Source organism: Ixodes scapularis, unplaced genomic scaffold (genome assembly GCF_016920785.2).
Source record: "Ixodes scapularis isolate PalLabHiFi unplaced genomic scaffold, ASM1692078v2 PGA_scaffold5__190_contigs__length_132052651, whole genome shotgun sequence".
Classification (NCBI taxonomy): Eukaryota; Metazoa; Arthropoda; class Arachnida; order Ixodida; family Ixodidae; genus Ixodes; species Ixodes scapularis.
The window spans coordinates 67,770,412-67,789,088 of NW_024609880.1; the positions used below are offsets into that span (position 1 = coordinate 67,770,412).

At 44.5% G+C, this 18,677-nt stretch overlaps 1 long non-coding RNA gene across 1 annotated transcript; it reads right to left on the minus strand.

Moving 5' to 3' along the window:
- Positions 1-7,409: 7,409 nt before the first annotated feature.
- On the minus strand, positions 7,410-16,553 carry LOC121838079. The gene is made up of 3 exons (XR_006078418.1): positions 16,541-16,553; positions 14,258-14,305; positions 7,410-7,636 (listed from the first exon to the last, which is right to left on the minus strand). It is a non-coding gene; the product is annotated as an uncharacterized LOC121838079 (long non-coding RNA).
- Between the last annotated feature and the right edge of the window lie 2,124 nt (positions 16,554-18,677).

Here is an 18,677-nt window from a genome sequence, read left to right on the forward strand (position 1 = left end):
CGCCTTGCTTACAAGCTGCATGTACTACCAGAATTTATATTCTGCACCAGAGTGGACTGTAGTACATCCCGCCCGGTGTCGGAGTGCGTAGTGAAAAGCAACTCGCAACCGGCGGAAGCTAGCGGTATCATGCTATCCTGCGAGGGCGAGCACCTCGCTTTTGTACCCACCTGCGCTGCTAGAGTGTTCGTCGTGGACCGAAGTGGTTGATGCATCGATCAGAGCCCCGATGAGCGGCGCCGGAAAAGAAGCTACACCTCTGAGCTACACAAGCGGCTTGTTTGATTGAAATTTCTCTACCACTTTAATAATTTCTGCCCCGGAAGTATGCTTAGCAGACTCCGCTACCACACCGGGAGTAAAGAAGCTAGATTGAGATGAAGCTCCCCGGGTGTTGCGGTTTTGTCCAGTGGAGGTTGCCTTTTACACCAAATTCGCGTCATATAAAGTCACTCGATCGTTTAGGACAAAGACAACTCTCATTTGGACCAGTGCATAGAGGAAGCTGAGTGTCAGTCAATATTTTCGAACCACTACTTCATCTGGGCGACATCAGTTAATTTGAAATGTCATTTCTTTTGCTCACGAGAGACGGGGGTAGAGCATGTATACAGGCCGAAGGCCCGAACCAGGTGGCTGTCATAGTGTGTTTGCACTGGATTGGTTACAAGTTTAATTACAGCAAGAGATACTTATAGGTGAAGCGAGCACTGGAAAATGTATCTCACTTTGTTGCTGTAATAAAAACAGTCCCATCACATTTAGTTGGGTGTATTTCTTGTCTGCAGTTACCTATGCGGTCAAATGAGTACCATCCCAGGCTCTACGAGCTACACCACTCAATCTGGCTTTTTGGTACTGTTGCGATTTTCACAAGCGATCTCCAGAGTAGAGAGTTTGGGACTGAAACTTCGTATTCCAGTCCTACTCTTAACCATAACTTCAAAAACAGGAAGATATGTGGCAAAGAAGCAAAAAAAGGCTATGTTTAATTAACCTGAGACGGGTAGAGAAGAAACATCAAGACGTAGAAGGGACAGAAACTAGACAGGACGACGTCTCAAACTCACGTAACTTATTTATTTAGTCCACCTCCTTATATAGTCTCAATCTCAAGGTCATCTCCACCAACACAAAAGGACGAAATCTATACAGATCAAGCGCCACAGCCTTCATCGCACAATGCAAGAACGTTGACAACGTTTACAGGTCAACGCGATAAGGCAACATCCATCCACCCTCAAACTTGAACAAAAGGATCTCTTCCACTACTACTATTCTATACACAGTTCATACTTCTGTTCAAGTTTGAGGGTGGATGGATGTTGCCTTATCGCGTCGACCTGTAAACGTTGTCAACATTCTTGCATTGTGTGATGAAGGCTGTGGCGCTTGATCTGTATCGAATTCGTCCTTTCGTGTTGGTGGAGATGACTTTGAGATTGAGACTATATTAGGAGGTGGACTAAATAAACGAGTTAGCTGAGTTTGAGACGTCGTCCTGTCTATTTTCTGTCCCTTCTACGTTTTGATGTTTCTTCTCTACCCCAGTCTCGGGTTAATTCAACATGGTTAATATTCACCAGCTCGCCTGCACCCTTCAGATTTTTTCTAAAAAAAGGCTGTTGTAGCTCATTGTTTGCAATCAAGTAAAAAGACAATTGGCGAAGTACCTTTTTACATGAGCGGAGCATAAATCCTTCCATATCAGAGCTAAAATGTAAAGTTATGTTTGGGCACACAGGCATGTGCACAAAGTTTTGTGTCCACGTACCTTTTTTGTGCCTGTGCCTTACTCACCTGCTGCAAAACTTTTGCTTCGATGTGCTGGCAGTGCGTCAGCGTGATTATTTTTTATTTACCTTCTGTCAAAACGAGGTGAATGGGCCAATAATTTTTCAGCAACACATGCATCGTGCCAAATGTTTTATTAGCACCTCCATAAAACTTGCACTCCTGGCTTTAACAAAAAAAAAATCTGCATTACAGAGGTATGCCCACTATACCGAGAATCACATCTTAGTATGCCTAAACTTCTCTTTCATTAGTCACGGAGTCTATTATAAACTACTCCCAACGAATTATAATGTGGTGGTACATAAAACGAAACACACACAGCTACCAGTATGCAAATTTATTTCGAGAGTCACTCACAAAAGGTATAAAATATGCTTTCAGAGAGAGCAGAGCAACTTTGTTGGTTAACGGTCAAATGGCGCACTGGAAAGAGTGCAGGAAATTGCACCAATGATGATACATAGAAGAATAACACTGTTGTTTTGGATGCTCAATTATATCGACAGCGTGTCCTTGGTGGATGCACCTCCTAATTATTGTGCTTACGGAATTACTACGCCACTCTTCTACCATTATAGGCGCAACTTCTTGTGCACACTTTTTTTTTTTTTAAATCTGGTGACAAACGGCAAACCTTTAACAATAAATCCTGAGAGCCTATTGCCCCTTCATAAATTTTGGAGCACATTACCTTTCTCCACTTGGTGATCCAGACATCCCATTAGAGTTACAGAAAGCATTAAGGCATGTACCACACATTAGAGGGGAAACAGTGTACCACAAATGTTAAAGCAAAAGCATGACATTTTATTATAAAGAGTGTGAGGCAGTGTCAGTTATCCGAGTACCAATCTTCAGTAAAGCCTTTAAGCTTCTTAGAGAAGAATGATTTGTGCACTCCTTAATTTAAAATTGGCAAGTTTTGATATTTGCTTGCAGACTTGCAGCCTACAGTAAAAAGAAGTGTTAGTATAAACAAGTCCTGTGTCTTTCATTAGTAATAAAAAGTTTATTTAAAATGTATTAAAAATTACTGAAAATAATTAACAGTGAAATTTTAAGCCTTATATTGTTCCCATTCAAGCAAGGGGACTCCACTCAAAACTCATCCCGAAAAGAACAGAAGAATGATAAATACTCAAGATAACTTACCATGCTCAGGTGTCCTGTTAATTTTGCAGTAAATGGCATGTTATGCATGTATGATATCAAAATGTGGTTAAAAACAGCTTCCCAAGGTCAGTGTTATTGTGCTCTTGGCATAACAAACAAATCTTACCACAATCGCTTTATGAACAATGGGTTAGAATCATAATCCCCAAGTTTGTCAATGGGTTTTCAAGAGTTTCGCAGGTACTCCACCAGCTGGTGTTTAAGACAAAGAAACTGGCATTCCTACCAGAAGCTATGTGCCGTAAAATATTGAGAAAGCGCTCATCAAATGGTTGGAGATAATTGTAAAAAATATGGGATGGGCACTTTGCAGGTTCCAGCGCTGAAAGTCAGAACGGTGCAGGAGCAGTGTTGTAGTCTGGTGGGACCCCTATTTTCTTAAAGCAGTAGCACCGCTTGCATCCAGCCAGCTTTGTGCTGGCACTCTCATGTGAAGCTTCATTGCTTCTTACCGGAGTGAGCATGGAAAGCTTCACCGCTCTGCACCAGCGCACTGGGAAATGTGGTTGATGCGGAGGAGCACCTTGTTTTATTCAATACATTCAGAAGTTTACTGGCCTGGGTGCTTGATATGTTCTTAATCGCTTTTTAAATTTTCAAAAGTGGGGTGGACACCTATTGCGATATGAGCACATGCTCATCATTTTATGGCACATGGAATGGCAGAGATAAAAAAGTAAGGCAAATATTTTGCCTATCACAATGGCGGGTAGTAGAAATGCATCGAAATGATGTGTTATGCGTCACGGAAAGTTAAAAACATGAATGGTTAGTAGTGACTACTGCTGCATTAGAAGGAAGAAGGAAGTGCAGAAAGGAAGGCAAAGAAGTTAACTTGGGGCATTTTATGCTGCATCAGGTAAGTTATAGTAAAGTTTATAAAACACAACATTTTAGAGACAACATGCCTCCTATAATTTATACAATTTTCGTCATGGCAACATACCCCCCCCCCCCATACACATCCCACACATTTAAAACGCTATTGCATGCCATTATAAATAGGGTGCTATGGCAACTATTTAGGCATCTCTCTTGACTTGTAACATAGCAGACATTGTAACATATCACGGCACAGACAAGACCGTGAATTTCAAACATTACTAAATCTTAGGCGCAGGAAGACCGAAAGGAGAAGACACAAAAAAAAAGAGTGACAACACTGAACGGGATGGTGTGTGTGTTGTCCCTCTTTTTTTTTTATCTCCTCTCTGTCCCCTTGCATCTTAGGTTTACTGATGCTATGACATGTTACAATCAATATATCAAGACTTAATCATTTCTAAATTGAGAAATATAACATGCAAAGCATACTGCAAGATCATAGGCGTGCACAGGGTCCTCCTATAGGGGGGGCCAAATTCACTGCAGTGCCCCCCCCCCCCCCCCTCACACCCGTCTCACCGAGACCCTTACGCCGTAGGGGTAAGGCTCTGGGGGTAAGGTGTTCTAGTGTACCCTAGTAGGAGTGCACTAGAACACCATATTTTAACCGCGAAATATGACTTCCAAGTTTACTTCAGTGTCACTATAAAACTACCTTTCAGTTTACTTTCCCGCAGATTACTTGGAAGTCTAATTATTGCGGTTTACGAATGGGGCCCGGAGAATGATAAGGCTTGAAATATGTTTGAACCTAAAAATTAAATCTGAGCTGTGACACCGAACATGACGTAATGCCACAAAACGTCATACTTGCCACTGTTACGTGTCATCATATCCATATCCTCGTAGACCGCAGTAATTGGATTTGCGAGTGCTCTGCGTGAAAGTGGACTTACATGCGCTTTGAAGTGTGGGAGAAATAAGAAGATGAGATAACTTTTCTAACAACAAAAACGATTTATTGCCAAACAAAAGTGGAGACCCCCATGATAAAGAAACCACAGCTTGCACTCGTAGGGCACAAGCGCCATCACAAAACACAGAAAGAAAATGAATCACAAGAGGGCTCAGACGATACACAATTTCAGTTCACAAACGGTACTCTAAAAAAAAATTAACACAACACAACAACAGGGCTGGTGCAAATGAAAACAGTAACACACAGTAAAATTAACTACACTATACAAAAGTACTATTCAAGCTGAGCTGTGCAAAAATAGTATCGGTGTGAGAGGCGAACCTTAGTTCGGACGGAATCGGCTGTAAAGCACCCTCTTCCGCCGGCTGTCAACCAATTAAGGATAAAGTAGAATTATGCGACATTGTAGGTTAATGCGAGAGCATATCCTGCGAAATTAAAACACATTCATAACAAAAGTTTGCGCGTTTTAGTCGTAAAATGCTTTAAGATATTATCAAAACTGATGGATGTTGCTAGGTCCTGCTCCACAAAGGGCAGCATCAGCCAACGAAACCGTTCCTGCGACATCATGGATCTTAACTTGGTCTTTACATGTGCGAGCTTCGAAAATGTCCTTTCGCACGAGCAACTGGTTACAGGAATCGTGGAAAAAAGTTGAAGAGCGCGAGAAAAGTCCTTGAATACTGACTTGTCCAACCCATTTTCTTTGAGTGAATCCAGCCAGTCATAGGCGGTCATGCTGTTTGTTTTTTCGTCGCTGGTTCGGGACTTCAGGAGTTGCATATCAGCACCCAAGCTGTCGGGATCTACCTCAAAAAGCTACAAATAAGAGATATTTGTTTGTTCGCTCACAGAGAGGCCCAAAAGGTTCTGGAGAGCACACACAAGCTCAAAAGTTTCTTGTGTGAACCTTTCCTCGATCCCTCGAACACAGGAGTCAAGCATCGGAAAGAAAACACCGACACGAAATTCCTCCTTTTTTGTCGCATAGAAACATTCATTCGCCCAGTTTTGGTCAAATCGCTTCGATACCTTTCTTCTTCGAACTTCGGGAATCTCGATTTCATTCATCTCGCAGATCGAAGAAGCTTCTGCAAACATCTTTTTAAAGACTGTCCCATCTTGCCTCATCTCTCGCAGCGCTTTTTGCAGATGCCTGACTTCATTGAGTGCAGTGGTAAGGTTAATTTTAGGGTCCTGAAGAGCTCGGCTAACCTTCAAAATAAGCTGTAGAATAGGGTGAGCTATTTCCATGCTGCAGACAAAGTCAAAGCTCATCACCTGGGAAAGGAGTCCTTTGCCTTTTGCTTTTGTCTCCGGGTGCTTTGTGGAGTCCACAATCGTTCTTACTGCACTCGACAGTTCGCTGTAGCTCTCACAGCGAACTGGCCTTTACTGCTTCAGCACGACATGCCCATCTGGTTGTAGACAAAGACTTCAAAGTTTTCAGCTGTGTGCCGACAGTTTGGAAAATTCGCTCAAAAACAGCATGGCGCACAACACTGTTTTCAATAAAGTTGTACGCAAGTTGCACAACGCCAAAGAAATCAAACATCATTCTGTTTTCTGCTCAAGACAAGCATGCATCGACAAGCACCAGGTTTAAGCTGTGGGCATAGCAGTGAACGTAGACGAGCTTGTTGTTCTGCTCTTTGCACTTTGCTTGAACGCCAGCAACGTGCCCTGACATAGTACAAGCCCCGTCAAAGCAGACGGAACTCACAGAATTCCAGGAAACATTGATGGTGTTGAGAACTGCTTGCAATGTGGAAAACACAGAGTCGCTGTCTAAATTTTTAAGCCTGTCGAGAGTAAGGAAGACCTCCACAGGCCTGTTCTTAATTTCGCAGAAGTACCTAATAACAACAGAGAGCTGTTCATGATGACTGCAGTCACTTGTTTCGTCGCACATGAGCGAGACTGTTTTACCTTCTATGCGGTGGACAATCGAAGAAAAAATGGCTGCATGCAGTGACTCTAGGATGTCATTTTGTATTCTGTTGCTGATGTAGGAGGCGTTCTTTAGGCCTGACTCTAAGTGGCCCCGCAAAACGGGGTCGTACTTCTTTAAGATATTAACTATCTCTAAATATAGACCTTGCTCTGCGCTTTCCTTATTTTCACTGTGCCCTCTGAATGGCCTTCCTCCCTTTGAGAGAAGAACAATGATGTCAGTAAGGCGCTTTAGCACCTCACGATTTTGTTTTCGTTTTTCTTCAACTTGAGACGCTCGTCGTTCAAAGCTTTCATCCAGCATTGAAGCAATCGATCTGTTTGCTTTGGAGCAATTCCATGACACAACACTGTTAAGATGGCCCTCAGACCTTTCATGCTGATTAAACCTTTCTATCGCTTTCTTCCAAGTTCGAAACCCAGTTGAAACAAAGGATGGGTCTAAATGTGCTTTGGTACCACTGCCCGGCGGAAACGCCCGACAACAAAAGCAAAAGGCTGCATCTTTTGCTGGACTGTATTCAAGCCAGCTGAACTTTGCAAACCAGTGTTCACAAAAGCTGCGCTTTCGATTATTCGTTTCTGTTTGGGCATAGCTGCTCAGATGAGGCTGAAAAGGACCCCATGCTTGCCTGGCTTGCTTGTCCAGGTCGTTAGTCGGCATTGGCAACGACGGGTCGTCGTCAGACATTTGGTTCTGGTTGGTGGAAAGCGTTGAGCAAAATCTCGGAGGCTCATCTGGTGCATCAGCGATGTGGCTTGGCGTCGTGGCACAGCTTGGCGATGGCACACAATTTGGCGTCGTGGTACAGCATGGTGAAGTGGCGCAGTCGTCAGCTTGCTGGTGGCTGGACATCTTTTCCGGTTCATTTTGTTCATGCTGCTCTTTGCAGCTTGTTGACTGTGCTGCAAACAAATAAGAGAAGTATAACTTTTTAGTTTTCTTTTTACCTGTTAACATGGCTCTTAGAACACGCTCGAAAAGAAGTCTGAGTAAACAATTACAGAACCAACTGCGCCAATAATAAATATATATTTTTGGAAATTTTACGACAGCTTTCTCATCGACAGCTCAGCATAGTCTCTCCAAGCTAACATCAGCAACCGCTGCTCGGAGGCGAGCCAAACACGGCCTGCTGATTGTGTTTTCTACGTTTTAACGTAAACAACCTTTTTGAAAAACCTAGGTTGCTAAAAAGCTAGTTTTTTTTTTTATGTCGGTGATGTTAGTCGCGCTAGAGTTACTAGTCTGGCCGAGGAGCACTACCTTCTTTGTTCATCGCGACAGAAGTTCGCGCCCTTCTCGTATAGTTAATAATTTCTAGAGAGATAATCCTGCACAGAGCGTATACACGACTCAAACATTTTAAGACTGCGTTTTATTAATAGTGAGCACTGGCGCTGGGCACGGAAATGCCCAGAGTTGCTGAGTACGTCAGTGAAGACAGACGGGGCTCTAATAGAAACGTTGCTAAATTCGTTAGACACATTTTCCTTTGTGAGGACTTAAACATTCGTGAGTGGGTGCGTCTCTCACTCTCACTGTTGCCTTCGTTCATGAGGCACTTCATTCGCCTCAACAAGATCAGTCATTTTGCTCAACGGGGTCCTGTTGAGGTGCCACGCTATCGTCTACGAACAGACTTCATAGAATGATACCGACACGTGCTGCTATATAGAGACTTTTAGTGAAAAGGATATGAATAATTTAACCAACTAAACTGAGATCTGGAATGAATGAATTCAACAACAAAGAAAAATACTACAAGGTCAGTTTACTCGTTTTTTTCTTGGAAGGATCACGTTATGTGAATGAAACGGCCTCTAGGAAGCCTTCATACAAGCACTGAACGTCCCTGAATTGACTCATCCAATCACCAAACCAGTACCGATGTGCACGGTGGACCCCTTCTTTCTTTTCTAATAAATTGCACTCTTCTCTCTTTCTATACTGCTCCGGCAATTTATGGGGTTCTAAAATAGCGGTGTCGTTTGCAGTGGCGGATCCAAGGGGGGGGGGGGGCGGTGGGGGTGATCGCCCCCCCAAACGCCTCGCCAGGCCCCCCCCCCCCCCCCCCCCCCTCCCCCCGGGGTTCTTCGTCAGCTCGAAGAAAAAACGTAAGCAATCGCGACGCAGGATACAGTTTGTACAACCAGGTGACCAATTGCTTTTCTTCTCAACTGAGAGAGGAAGCAAATGCTCTGGCTACAGTGTAGTCTGGGTCTGAGCTTCTCCTGAAGACGCTCCGGACTTCCCCACGACCTTGGCTTAAACATAAGCCCGCTTTCATCCTCGCCTCCATCCCTCACTGAGGATAGGCCGCAGCACGGAATACAGAAAGAAGCCGACGAGTGCCAGAAGGGGGAGATGTTTTCTCTAATGGGCTTCATACTGCCTGCGGTACGACTTCTCGTGGCGGGAAGCTAATAAAAGAAAGATAAACGGTACGAGCACTCTAAAGGCTGGAGGCTGCTTACGCTAGGGAGCCTTCATGTGCGCTCATGAAGGCACCCTAGCTTACACGGGGTCCTCAAGCCGACGCCGTAGGCATTTATTTGTATACAATGCCGTTTCAACTTAGGGTGGCGGGACATATTTTAGGAAAGGCGCCCGCTACCCCTTGTCTCCCCTTGGCGCCGTCTTTACTTTTCGAGTTAAACGCGGCTCCTGTGGATTGACGGCAGAGCTTTCGCCCGGCTTTGCAGGAGCGAATATGTGTGTGTCTAATGGAACAGAGGCGGGGCTTGCTGGTTTCCGACTGCGGCTTCGAATTCCCTACCTAAGGGACTTGGGGAAAACGAGCCTTTTCAAAGATCCGACTATACATAAATTAAATAGAGAGTGCCTGTGCCCCTTCGGGTGAACACCGACCCCCAAACATCCATGCTGCAGTCGTGATCGGCCTTTAGCCCAGTTGAGATTCGCCGACCTTACAACCGCTCTGCCCTATCATATCTCTGCACCTGTCCTCTCGACCCTGACAAATGAGCTAACTATCCAGAAACAAGTAAGTGTTCCTTTGATACAGAAAATATCCAGACGAAGTGCAATTGAATATAATTTTGAAGGATCCATTGCTGGTTTAAGGTCTTGTCTAAGTTCAAAGGTTATAGTTGCCGAACTGCAACATGCTTTCAAAAATATTCAAGAATTATTCGCTTTCGTTCTCTCGAGTTGCATCCAGAACACGTGAAAACACGAGTTTGGGTTGGCAATGCCGCATGTGCTGCGCTCTGAACATTCCAAATATACGGCGAACAACCGACGAACTTCCATGGCAGCGTTCGTTTCGCTCGCTGCGTCAACAGTGTTTTGACGCCGCGAGCAGCGTTGAAGCCGCCGGGCCATTTTTGTCGCTTGTTTGCAACGTACTCGCTCCATTGATTTAAGCCGCTCTTCCCGTTGCCGCAGCAGTTAAGCACTAGCTCCAACCAGAATGTCTGCCAAGGCAATGTCTTTAAGCTTCCCTAAATCGACTGCTCACGTAGTGTCGGTCTGAAACCCAAGTTCCAGAAAGGATAGTGCCACCACAATTTTCGAGATACTTGCCTCTAGCGTGGTCACCCGAGAGGTTTTAATTCAAAGAGTTCATCCCCGACAGGTAAACCGATACAAAAGCTCTCAAGATCTATATTATGTTAACAGAGTTTAGTAAAAACGATAACTCTACAAAAAATATAAACACTCCCTCCCCGCCGTTTTACATCGAGGAACCGCCCCCCCTAAAATGGAGGTCTGGATCCGCCCCTGGTCGTTTGCATGGGCACCGACAGGACCTTCTTTCTAACATTTGTCACACATTCAGTTTTAATATCCAGCCACTAAACTACCAGTATATACCATGGAAAAGTTCAAAATATTTTCACAATTTGGACACTCAAAAAAACATCAAATTAATTAATTAGATAGCATGAATGATGTGAAATGACAGAAATCTGATATTCGTCCACCCGAGTAAGTTACCAAGCTTTCACCTAATTACGAAAGATAAAGGCAATGTCACTGATGGGTCCGGCTACCAGAGGGCCAGTACTTCTGAGGACTTTCCTGCGAGCTTGGATGCAAGCAAGTCAGTCGTTCAGCTCGATCACTAGGTAGATAGACTTACCTACCTATCTCAACAAGCTGAAAGCCAACCTGAAGGTTCCTGCTCCATGGAATTGCGATGCACTTTGTTATTTCTCAGGATTCATCATCTATAGCATGCAAGCTGCCTGCCTCAAATGTTTCAGCTATTGGCTCCATTCAACCACCTGCTCCGGAAAAATGTGAAATAGAGGTGTGTATTAAAGGAAGACGACGACTTTAACAAGGCAAAGCAGACACTGCTGCGTCAGGCTCCTGGTGTATGGCAACCACACTGAGGAACTGATCCTGAATGTGCCACACCTCCAGAGGCAGTTGGACCAGTGTCGTCACACAACATCCACGGAGTCAAAAGGCCCATAGGAGGTTAACCTTCTTCCAAGAATTCCATGACACACGCATGGGTATCAACGCAATGAGGTAAGGCAATGGTTGATGCCGTACAACCTTGAACAATATGCCAACAGGCTGCATTAATGCCACCAGAAGCAGAGCCACAAGCTTGGCCAGAACCCACGGCTCCATGGACAAGAATTTACATGGACTGCACTGCACCTATCGAAGGTAAAACGGTGCTAATTGTGGTAAACAGCTACCAAGATTGAAAGAAACCACTGGCATCAGCAGCCAGCCAACTCCACTGCAACAGTCGAATATCTGAGGAACACGGTCGCCTGGTTAGGACTTCCTGTTTGCTTGGTGTCCAATAATGGAACACCACTCCCCGGCACGCTGTTTACCGACTTCATTACTCAGAATGGAATTGGCCACCTAAGGACTGCACCTAACTATCCACAGTCAAACAGACTTCACGAGAGAGCTGTCAGAACGATCAAGGACAGTCTAAAGAAACTCTCGGGTGGTTCTTTGGACGCATACTTGCCAAGATGGCTCCTTGTGTACTGTCGCACACCGCCTACCACAGGAGGACAATCTCCAACAGAGCTCGTGTTCAACTTTTGTCCTAGAGTTTGCTGCTTGGACCTCATCACTGAGACCCAGGAGCCAAAGGTAGACCTGGAAAGACCTAGCAAGCTTAAAGAAAGCAGCCCTGTTTTTGAAAGAAACATGGGAGCTGTAGAACAATGGGGACCAAGATCTTCCAGGTTGTCGAAAACTGCATGACTTTGGTAAAATCCACCATGGCACAATGAAGCACCACCTGGGCCAGTTGTGCCCCAGACGCTTTAACTCAACTCATTTTTAGTCAGATGATGAAATTACCACTGGGCACTAACTTGATTGGCAGTTAACAAGTGAAAAAACCAGGCTATGGACCAGGAACTGAGCAGGCATTTTAAGCAGTGCAAGGATGCCCCACTCAGGCACGGGGGACACCAACCAAGATGAACCTTTAGTTTGTGCGGCAAAGTGTTGGATCATGCCACCACCAGGGGTCAGTGTTTCTGGGGGCTTCCCTGTGCAACGGCCATGGGCTTTCTCTCTTTTCCCACACTTTCCAGTGACCATGTAACAAACATGTATAACACGGCCATGTCAATTATTCCCTAATAAACAAATAGGTATGATCCTTGCACTCCATGGATGAAGCAGCCACCAACAATTTCAACATTGGTCTGTATGGAGTCAAAAAACAAGGAAATAAAGGAACTTCTGACACACAACTATTCTTGATGCATGCACACAACAGACTACTTCCATAAAGCCCTGCATGCAACACGGCGCGCGTTGCACTCTGGGAACTAGTTGGCCAGGGAGGAGAGTGGCATGGTTTCGGTTTCGATCGACACGTCGACCAGAGATTACACACAGAGCGTGGACTATAAACGGCCATTATCTCATGTTTTCTGGTCCCGAGAGCGTCATTTGTGGTCTATAAACTTACCTAAATGGCGAAGCTTTAGCACAAGCCCGAGACGTATATAGCTTCTCTTAACACATGCTTGTTCTATTTTTGTACTTGAGCCTTTTTGTTAACGTTTCGAGGTATCTGGACGAGCCAGTGCTGGGAATCTCGACGCTGCGAAGCTCGGGGATCTTGCTTATGTACGAATCAACAGGCTGTAGCAACCAATAAGTATGCATACATAAAGCTCGCGCCTTTACATTATATGTTGTTGATCAGGAAGTTTGTTCGTTTCGTGCGTCCATAGAAGAAATACTACTTTTTGCAATTACTGTTTTCTTAATACGCCTGTGTATGCGAAGTAAAACTCGGAGGTGCCACTGAAAAGCTTCTTATCTCTTATCTGTACTGACCCGCAGCACTGCACGAAGTGAAGTCCCCACCCACTTGCATTATACTAATATTCAACATCGCGTATGCACGTAAAGTTATCCTGCAATCGTATAGGCACATTCGCGCATACAGACCGTTTTAAGAAAGCAAAAGTCGAGCACTTGTGTGAAAAATGTTGCACCATTCGCCAGAAGTACGCCGGACGGGTATGAACCCCTATGCGGTGCGCCAAACGAACGAAATTTTTCAAAGTGCATTTGACGGTTGCTAATGGCCATAATATTTGTCATGTGTTAGCTTTCTTCCTGCCTGAGTATGTTGCGATAATTTCGGACACACCGTTCAGGCACAGATCTTGGGCGTCAGTAAAAGCTCGTCCAAAAAGGCTTAGCGAGGAGTAGGGGACGCTTGTTAGGGCCTCCGTTGTAGCTAGCCCATCTCTGCGTTTGCGAAAACTTAATTGTCTATCAGCATAAAATTTGAGTGGGAGATATATGATGACACGAGGAAGACATCATAGTAACTTTGGTGCAGTAGTGAGGTCGAATTTATTGCATTTCCTTAAAAGTTTACGCGTCAACGCTGGGCTCAACTTTGATACTCCTGTGAAGATGCGGCTTGCTTTTCGCCCAATGAAGTAACAAGAAGCGGACATTTGGCAAACAAAATATGTGTAATGCTCCAGGTGACCGAATTTCACTTGTAGTTCAATGGTACTAGACGGGATTATTGAAATTGAACTCAAAGATGATGTGAATAAGCCACGTCCTACTACGTTTGCATACGCACTCAAATATCCGGTGTTTCGGGAACCAAAAAAAGTGCCCCGGCCTTCGTTTTCTATCGCTCGAGAATGAGTATATTGTACATTCGTAAAAAAGTCAGATAATCGCAATTGCAAGCAGTGCGTTCGGTCGCGGCGTGATAGCACGAGATGAATCTGCTCAGTCGAAACCGAAACTGAGTGGCCAACTAGTTCCCAGAATGCACTGCATGGTATTTCGCCGCAACGGGGCGCGTCGGTTTTGGAAGAAGTCCATTGGCCAGCAGTCTCCTTGCAACATCCTGGACACAGCAACAAAACCCAGCCCTTGCACCTGTTACACTGAGTACGAGCGTCTGACAAAAACTAACTCACGGAAAGGAAATGGCGGCAGTTAGGTCTACTGCAAACAAACTAACACACAGATACCTAACAATAATTAAGTCTGCAACTACAATGAAATAAAATGAGACAGACCCAAAAGCTGCAACCGATGACCATGGAGGGGACATGGGTCTCGTGCCTCTGCAAGAAAAAACACAGAAACTGCAAAATTAAAATAGGCAAGTGGATAAACCAAAAGGGTCGGAGGCAAAGCATAGGCTCCCAGAAGCGTAAAGGTGCTGCACGGTGAAGGCTCACATGGAAAGCTCATGAAGTAAAGGGATGGCTTGCAAATGTCTTAAGCAAGTGCAGAAGTGATAAACTTGAGGATACAGAGAGAGTGCATATTTCGAGGTATGCGAATGACACGAGGAAAGTGAACAGAAGAATGACAGGGGAAAAGACAAGCTAACATGGGCAGGAAGTCTCTGCATAGGCTTTCATGCAAGACACCAGGAAGGAAAGTGTAGGCTACAAACATCCACATGAAGCAAAAAGGGATGAGTGAAACATAAGCAGTGCACAGCACAAGAAGGAGGACAAGAAAAAAAAAAACATGATACAGAAGAGCAAGTTTGCATGACAGCGAAAGCTTCACATAGGCCTACACGCAGAGCAGAAGAAAAAGTGCTCCCCACAAAGAACCGTAGCAAGCGTAAAAAAATTCAGGGGCTTCATGCAGCCATACGCACAGAGCACAATAAAAAGAAAAGCTTCCCACAAACATCTGAAGCAAGCGTAAAAGAAAAAGAATATTCTGGGACTTCACTCAGGCTTACATGCAGAGCATAAGAAAAAGCAAGCTTCCCAGAAAGAGCTGAAGAAAGTGTGAAAAAAATTTAGATGCTTCACGCAAACTTACACGCAGAGCACAAGAAAAAGAAAGGATTCCCACAAACATCTGAAGCAAGCATGAAAAAAATCCAGAGGCCTCATGCAGGCTTGCACGTAGAGCATAAGAAAAAGAGCTTCCCACAAACATCTCTAGTAAGCGTAAAAAAAATTCAGAGGCCTCACACAGGTTTACAGGCAGAGCCTAAGAAAAAAAGCGTTCCACAAAGACCCATAGCAAGCGTAAAAAAATTCAGAGGCCTCAGGCACAGCACAAGAAAATGGGCTTCTCACAGACCCGTAGCAAGCATAAAAAAATTACAGATGCTTACAAGCACAGCACAAGAAACTTCCCACAAACATGTGTTGCAAGCATAAAAAAAAAATGCAGAAGCTTCACGTAGGCTTACATGGAGATCACAAGAAAAAGGGCCTCGCACTAACAACCGTTGCAAGAGTAAAAAAAATTCAGAAGTGCCTCGGTAAACAAGGAACGCAAAAATTGAAAGCTGCCCTTAACACAAAGAAGAAAGCAAAGTAAAAAAAAAAAAAATGAGAACGGGACACCAGTTTCATCAACTAAGGCAATCTAAAACACTAATTAGTTCTCCGAGGTCCTGCCATCGACTGCCGAAGTCCCTGCGTTCAGCTGCCCCAGCCGCCAACTCGCGACTTTTTTCCCGCAGGAACAGTTGCAGCCGTGCATGGCAGAATCGCCTGATGAGCTTCATTTTGATTTCATGGCAGTTGGGCAGCTGAACACATTGGCTCTCTGCAGCCATCCTCGCCGATAGGCCGTCCAGGATGCCCCGTGCATGCATCAAATCCGCAATGAGGCTGCGAAAGACACTTTCACAAATTGTGAAGAGGGCGCGTGCAGCTTCAGAGTGGCAGGTCAGAGCGTCAGGGACATAACTCTTTAGCCTGAGGAGGCTATTTGCAGGTGCCATGGGGACTCGAACAGCTGCAGCACACGTGTCACATGTAGCATTATTTTTTACAACTCTTCGTACCACATACCCGCGTAATAGTCAAAGCTATCCTCCTCAGGTTGTGACATGGTGAGTTCTACCTCCTCAAGTAAAATGTCGGTGGGCACAGCAGGTTGTACATCCAAGTCTGCGAGGTCAGCCAGGTAAAAGGAGGCATCGTCCAGTTCGTAGGACCCTGCCTTGGACGCCTTCAGGTACTGCGAGTGTGTGATGATTTTCAAGGTCATCTTAAACTCCAAGAAGTTGTGATAGGGTTGCCCTGTCGCACTACCGAAAACAAGTTTTCATGGCAGTCCTGCGTGAATCTGGATGTGAGCACAAATGAAAAAGAATGTCTCTCAATGAGACTTTGCTGCAGGTCCAGAATGGACTTAGTAGAGAGGATTACCCCCGCCTGCACTGGCTTGAACGCCCCATCCCCAATAGTGAGGTGGACAAAAAGATCCTTAAATTTGACCAGAAAGTCAAGGGTGTTCTTGTAGCAGGCCTCATTTTGCCTGCTGATTGCAAGGACTGGGTGCCTGCTGCTCATAAGATCAAACCATTTGTTGACCTGTTCCAAGAACCAAGCCGTGGTGAGGAAGTTGGTGCTCCAGCCATGATTCTCCACCAGGAAGCGCAGGGCAGTGGCCGTGGAGTGACTGAGGAGCCGTAGGGCAGTGCTCACCTACAAACACAGAACTGCTTTAGATCATCAAGTGTATGCAATGTTTGGTAAACTGGACTGAAGGAATCAATGATTTGAAACTTCCCCCTCAGTCAATAAAAGAACAGCATGGGCACTAAACGAAGAAAAGGCTGCTAACTTCCATTCCTGTTGTCCATACGAATGGTTTTTGCTGGTTTTTTATGAGTTTTTGCCACTCTCTTAAAGTTGGCAGTTCCACTTCATGAGCAAAGGTGATGAATGCCAGCACTGAAGTAAAGTACACTCCATGGTTACTTTGGTAGCTGGGCGTTGCTAAAAGTGTCACCGACTCCGATTTGTGAACCACTGACTGATTTTGTTGAAAACACTTTAAGGGAAGCTAAAGAGGTTCTCCAAAAAAAATGAGTTAGAGGTAAATTCTTCCGTATTTGTATCCTGCAAATTTGAATATGCACTATTTGCTCAACAAGTATCACCCAACGCAAAGAAATATTTAAAAAATTCACTCGGCATGATGTCACGTCAAGAACTTTCACCTGGCCACCGAAGCTCAAGCACCATCTCTCGTGCAGTGTTCCGGCACATGTGTCCAGCCTTGCCCAATGCAGTGCTTTTTTTATTCTCGTGAAATGGTGCGTCATCTGCTACAGACACCTAGTTCCCGCTACAATCTTTCACGCCTGACCAACATCCGCTAAATCTTTTATGAAAGTTTATAGGTGCACTAAACTTACGTCAAAACAAACAGGCGAGCGAAAATCGTGAGCATGAGGTGAATCGCACACAATTTGTCGACCACTCAAATAAGCTTGCAATAGCTGCAGAGATTCCGAGGATCCTGTTGCGACGCTGCTGTCTCTCAGAAATTTCCTCCTAGCTTCTTACACCTCGGGAGGGCGGGGCTTCAGCGCTATGGTCAAAATGCTTTGATGGCTACTTCGGGCCTCAAATTGACAAATAATTTTAATATTCGTGATACTGGAGGCAATATGAAGATGATGCAAGTGTTTTTTAAAGGTACAAAACCGCTTTAGTTTCCCCTTAACCAGGCATGTGCGAATAACAAATTTTATGTTTCAAGCGAATAAGAAGCTAATAGTGACTTGGGTCGAATTTCGAATCGCATATTGAACACTTGCGGTGCCTTTCTGATACTGCCATTGCGCTCAGCTTCCGCCATCTTGACAGTGTTGATGTCAAGATGGCGGAAGGTAGCTTAGCTTAATGGAAGCTAACCTAAGTTAGCTTCCAGTCGTGTGTAACTAGCTTAGCTAGCTACAAACAAGCTAAGCTACATGCTAACTTAGCTTAGCACTCTTACCTTAGTACACATTTTTCAAAACATTATAGTATTTGAGTGATGGATGAGTGTGAACGAGTATGAATAAAAAGTCATTTTAGATATGATATAAAGACTATCATACCTAAAACACCTAATATCAAGGGGCACACAGTAATCCACTGAAATGAGGTTAGACAAGAGTAATTTTGAGTATGTTTTGTTCACGTTCTCAAGGATGTGCGTAAATTCTGCAGTTGTTAATCGAAGCAACAAATGAAGCTTGTCATTTAGTTCTCCTTGTCAACAGCATTTTTCCAGTAGAGATAGCTTTCTAGTGCACAAACTCAGCATGTGAGCAATGATTATACTTTGTAAAGGAAAATCTAGCTGGTTTCATTTAGGTTATTCTCAAGTATCTGCCTACCCACTGCCAAGGCTCAGTTAATTCTGAGCCCTACATAGAGATTGTAAGTAGATGAGAGATTTGTCAGTCCTCTTGCTATACCCAAATATTCGTTTTAAATCTTAGACTAAAGAAATGATGAGCAATGATGCACACTGCTTGACGGAACCTCAATTGTAGAGTAACACAGATTCATGGTAAAAGCCAGTTTTTTTTTTTTTTTGCCTTGAGGTAAGCACTTATATTGACCAGGAACATGAACAATCATTACGCTACATTACAATGTTTTCCTGCATTCGTCGCACACGCGCGTGACCTCTTCTTCTCTGGAGGTGTGCCTTCCACTCAATGCACAA